The following is a 6,235-nucleotide window of genomic DNA, read 5'->3' on the forward strand; positions in this document are numbered from 1 at the left end:
GAAAAATCCGTTAGATTAAAAAGGAGACAGATATACAATTATAGTCAGATATTTCAATATATCTATCTTGGTAATTGATAGAACAAACACAGAAAAGCAATAGGGTATAGCAGATTTGAGCTACATATCAACTTACTTGATCTCATTTATATTTGTGGAACACTCTCCTCAATGACAGTAAAATTCATTTATGTGGACAGGGGATACTTAACCAGTATAGGCCTTGTTCTGGGCCATAAAACAAGTCTCAATAAATGTAAGAGGATTCAAGTCATACAAAGCATGTTGACAAAAATTGAATTAAATTAGAAATCAATAGCAGCTGAGTATATATTGTCCAAAGTAGTACAAATTTGAAAAGGTATGAATACTAAGGTAATTGAAACTATGTAATGTTTGAAAAATTCCTGTATTAATTATAATATTCTGTTATATCCTAAATGGTAAAACAATAACATACATATGTTAAAGCAAAATACCAATTTTGTAGTAAGCAAAAAAAATTTTTTAAGCTATTTATGTTGACTAAACATTAGAATAAAGAGAAGGAGAATAATTATATTTAAGTATATTCTGATACTTTAATCAATTTCCTAATCAATATCACCATTCTTTTTAAGTATTTTCTTTCAATGTGGTCTATTTTTAAATTTTGATAAAATTTTATGTAATCTTCAATGTTGGACTTTATGTTTAGTAAACTCAAAATTATAGCTACTTTCAAATGACTCTTCTCTGAACACCATACTTTTAAGTTGAGGTATATACTCTGCATGTACTAAGGTAACCAGAAGTCTCAGAATATATCCAATGAAATGGAAGATATCCTCACAAGTATTGTGAATATTGAATATGGAAAAATTAGATTGCAGTTAATATTCTAGCAGTTAATGTATCTTGCCTTCAAGGTACATCTCTTTTTTTGCCACCTTGTCTAAGAAGGGTACATTTCTTTGAGAATTATCTTTACAAGGCAAACATAAAGGTTCTATTTATGATTCCTTTGAATGTTAAGCCAAATTTAGATGCTGCAGTAACATAAGGCTTCTCAACTACACTCCATTCTGACACAAATTGCAAATTGATCCAGTTAAAAATTGGAGCATCACCAAAAGACTATTCCCATAGCTGAAGAAATTCCTCAGTAAAATTGAAGAATTTCAAAATTAAATCCTGTATGCCATCTGATATTTCATGACTTAATTCATTCAGTTTCTCGCTTAATTTGTAGGACTAAATCCCAATGTCTTCATGTTGGCAAGTTCTGATAACTGAAATTCAGTTGAATTTCTATGTTGAATAGGAGTGTTAAGAGAAGGCATCTTTGTCTTGTACCAAATCAATGCAATCTTAAACAACCAAAGGATTAAAGAACAAATACAAAAATTTAGAAAATATTTTCGATAAATACAAATAAAAACACATGTTACCAAAGTTTATAATATGCTTACTACTAAGAGAAAAATTTATAGCTCTACATGCCTATATGAAAGAAGAAAGATGTCAAATCAACAACCCAACTGTACAACTTTAGGAATTAGAGCACAAAAAATAAGAAAACTAGTACCTTGAGCAGGGGGGAAAACATAGCTCTTAGTAACAGCATGGGAAGTTTCCTAGTTACACGAAGCAATTCAGACACATCAAGAAAAGCCAAGAGTACAGAATCAATTTATACTGGAAGAAAAAATAGCTTTTCTTGACCTGCAAGATAAACATTTCAGCAATGGGCCATAACAATAGAATTAAAACCGGGAGGGGGGAAATTTACAGGAATTGAAAAAAAGAAAGGTGGAACGAGAAAGTTATCACCTCAGCCAGGCAAAAATAATCTACCATTTCAAGGGGAGAAAGAACAGAAGGCTCACATCACATGCAATGAGGTACTGTGAAGAATGATCTTCTGATAAATAAATCTGAGAAGTTCCAAAGAGAAAAAAATTTACCTTGAGAATAAAATCGCATTCTGAATGAAAAAGATAGCATTTCGAACCTGAAACTAGGGAGGTTGATTATATCTCAGGAAGAAATAGAAATAATATAGAAAGATGGCTGTTAAACAGATTTCAGAATTAAAAACCAGAACCTCTTGTAACTCTATATAGAGCAAATCAATACTTTAAGAAAACCTATTCTAACATAGAGGACTAAAGTTTTTTAGTTTTGCATTAGCGCTTTTTTTTTCTTTTTCTTTTTCTTTTCTTCTTTTTTTTTTTTTTTTTTTGACAGAGTCTTGCTCTGTCATCCAAGCTGGAGTGCAGTGGTGCCATCTCAGTTCACTGCAATCTCCACCCGCTGGGTTCAAGCAATTTTCCTGCCTCAGCCTCCTGAGTAGCTGGGACTACAGGAGCCCACTACCATGCCCAGCTAATGTTTGTAGTTTTACTAGAGGCAAGTTTCGCAATGTTGGCCAGGCTGGTCTCGAACTCCTGACCTCAAGTGATCCTCCCAAAGTGCTGGGATTACAGGCATGAGCCACCATGCCCAGCCAGCATTTTTAATATCTGTATTAGTTCATTTCCACACTGCTATAAAGAACTACCTGAGACTGGGCAATTTTTTTTTTTTAAAAAATGTTCAATTGACTTACAGTTCTGCACAACCGGGGAGGTGTCAGGAAACTTACAATCATGGCAGAAGGTGAAGCGGAAGCAAGGCATGTCTTACATGGCTGCAGGAGAGAGACAGAGAGAGAGAGAGAGACAAAGAGAGAGACTGAGACAGAGAGAGAGAAAGTGCCACAATTTTAAACCATCAGATCATGTGAGAACTCACTATCATGAGAACAGCATGGGGGAAACCCACCCCCATGAACCAGGTCCCTCCTTCAACATGTGGGGATAACAATTCAAGATGAGATTTGGGTGGGGACACAGAGCCAAACTGTATCAATATCAAAGTTCAATCTTTAGAAAGACTAAATTACAGCCAACTTGATCACACACAAAATTCTTTTTTTTTTTTTTTTCTATTGAGACAGAGTCTCACTCTGTTGCCCAGGCTGGAGGTCAGTGGCATGCTCTTGGTTCACTGAAACCTCTGCCTCCTGGGTTCCAGCGATTCTCCTGAATCAGGCACCCAAGTAGCTGGAATTACAGACATTCACCACCACAACCAGCTAATTTTTGTATTTTTTTAGTAGAGACAGGGTTTCGTCATGTTGGCCAGGCTGATCTCGAACTCCTGACCTCAGGTGATCTGCCTGCCTCGGCCTCCCAAAGTGCTGGGATTATAGGCATGAGCCACCATGCCAAGCCAAATACATTTTCTTTTCATGAACTTTATCACAATTTATTTAGCTATTGACAACATGCTTGGACTTTCTACTTTGTCCTATACTTCCCTTTTCTTAAATAACCAGTCATTTCACTTTAGGACAAAAATTTACCATGAAAGATTCTTTCTTACACAAAATTATTCTTTTATTTTTTAACCTCCCTTACCAAAAATACATCTTCATATTCCTAACTTTTCTCACATTTCTCTTTCCTACTTACTGGTTCCTTTCTATCTTGTTTGATCTGAGAGCCTAAGCTTTATAAACATTTATTCCTTTTTCTTTTAGATTATTAATTTTTCAAATAAGTGTTTTATCATTATACACAATTATTAGTCAGACAACTCTAAATTTATTTATTTATTTATTTTTGAGACAGAGTCTCACTCTGTCACTCAGCCTTGAGTGCAGTGATGCAATCTCCACTCACTGCAAACTCTGCCCCTGAGTTCAAGTGAAGCTTAAAGCTTGTGCCTCAGCCTCCCAAGTACCTGGGATTACAGGCATGTGCCACCACACTGGCTAATTTTTGTATTTTTGGTAGAGACAGTGTTTTGTCATGTTGGTCAGGCTGGTCTCAAACTCCCGGCCTCAAGCAATCTGCCCACCTCGGCCTCCCAAAGTGCTAAGATTACAGGCATGAGCCATTGTGCCCAGCCTAAATTTGTATTTCTAAAAGGTGTCTAGGTTGTTGGTTACCATGGAGTTGTAACTTTAAAGCTATTAATTTGAAAGCCCTTTAAAACTTCTTCTTTTTAAAATCTTGATTGGAATGCCATAAGCAGTGACTTTTATCTCAACACCAGCAGAAAAGTCAGCAGATTCCAAGTAGGCAGAGAAAAAATTAGAGAGATAGAGGACTTAGAAGACTCTACATGTTAACTCTATAGTTGCAGGTTTTGTTTTTTGAATGATGACCCTCTGAGCTCTGAATTTTCCTTGTTGTAATTTGCCCATCAGTGTAAAAATGTGCACAAGAGCAGGCCATAATACATGCCAACTGTGGTCCCAGAAAATCTGGCATGCCTTATTAATGTTTGGGAATGCCATTTTGTTTCTTATTCATCTCCTGGGAGCAAAGAAAATCTTCTAAGTCCTGTAAGGGAATTCAGAAGTTTTTAAAAATTATTGTTATTTTTTATTTTGTTATGTTTTTTGAGATGTAGTCTTGCTCTGTTGCCCAGGCTGGAGTGCAATGGCGCAATGTCAGCTCACTGCAACCTCTCCCTCCTGGGTTCAACTGATTCTCCAGCCTCAGCCTCCCAAGTAGTTGGGATTACAGGCTTGTGCCACCATGACCATCTAATTTTTGTGTTTTTAGTAGAGACAGGGTTTCACCATGTTGCCCAGGCTAGTCCGAACTCCTGACCTCAGGTGATCCACCCACCTCGGCTTCCTAGTGCTGGAATTACAGGCCTGAGACACCGCGCCCAGACGAATTCAGGAGTTTAGACTGGTGTTTTAGATGGTGGTGTCTGCCCTGATAGCTGTAAAGTAGCCCTCATGCATCCATCATTTAGAATGTTTACTTTTGCTCCTGTAAGATGTTCAGAAACAAGCAAGGAAAAAGAGTCAAACCAAATCAAAAGAAACCAAGATAAGAATGTTCCAAATATTTTAACCCAGGTGTGCAAATCAAACAAAATATTAACCCAGGGAAGGTGCACAGACCAGAGAAGATGTGCCTCACAGACAGGATGTAAATACTTTAGAAACCCACCAGAGTACTCAATGCAGAAAGCTACTTGTCTCTAGACCCGGAAGGACTTACCAGAAAAGACAAAAAGTCTTATTTCAGAAGGAATGTATGATCGTTCACAAAAATGACCTTATCCAAACAAGATTCCAAATAAAGTCAAAACGCCTCGAACAAAAGGAGGGAGGATCACTTGTCATTTGCCCATCACCAGGGCAGAAATGGTGAGCCAGGGAAGTGACTCAGTAAGTACTGCCCACTGGTTCCAAGTATCACCATTTCCTTCTTTTTGTTTTTGCTGTTTGTTGTTGCTGTTTCTTTTTATTGAGACTGAGTCTCGCTCCGTGGTGCAGGCTGGAGTGCAGTGATGTGATCTCGCCTCACTGCAATCTCTGCCTCCCAGGTTCAAGTGATTCTCCTGCCTCCACCTTTCGAGTAGCTAGGACCACAGGCACAAGTCACCGCACCCAGCTAATTTTTGTATTTTTAGTAGGGACAGGGTTTCACCATGTTGGCCAGGCTGGTCTGGAACTCCCGACCTCAGGTGATCTGCCTACCTGGGCCTCCCAAAGTGCAAGGCATTACACCATGCCCGGTCACCATTTCCTTTTGCTAGTGAACTTTTTCAGGTCCTGTTTCAAACACCATGTATGTCAACCTATGTAACAAACAGAAAGAGGCTGTCTAAAAGATAAGATGTTTGTTTGGCAATACAGCATTGCGATGGGAATCTGCATACTGTAGTAAAATATGTGCAAATTCAGGGAGATAAAGGAAAACAAGGGTTTTTAAATGAAAAAATGAGGAAGATTACATAATTGTTTTGAAATAATTATTCTTGGCTACAAAGATCAATAACAAGTCTGGGCGGGGGGAGGGACTGCATTGGGAGTTATACCTGATATAAATGATGAATTGATGGGTGCTGACGAGTTGATGGGTGCAGCACACCAACATGGCACAAGTATACATATGTAACAAACCTGCACGTTATGCACATGTACCCTAGAACTTAAAGTATAATTTTAAAAATAAATAAATAAAAAACAAACAAACAAAAAAAAACAAGTCTGAGACTGGACAGGGAATTGCTGAGCAGATGTCCTTGCAGAAGTATTATTCGTATAAGGTTATGATGGACTTTGTGTAAGGTTGTGGTTTTTGCAGTCTTTTGTGACAGTTTTTGTGATCAGACATACAAGCATGAAAACATTCTCTTCATATTCTCCCCACGCTTGATTTGTCAGAGTTTTCTTTTTTGT

The sequence above is a fragment of the Trachypithecus francoisi genome, unplaced genomic scaffold, assembly GCF_009764315.1.
Source record: "Trachypithecus francoisi isolate TF-2019V2 unplaced genomic scaffold, Tfra_2.0 Lachesis_group12, whole genome shotgun sequence".
Lineage (NCBI taxonomy): Eukaryota > Metazoa > Chordata > Mammalia > Primates > Cercopithecidae > Trachypithecus > Trachypithecus francoisi.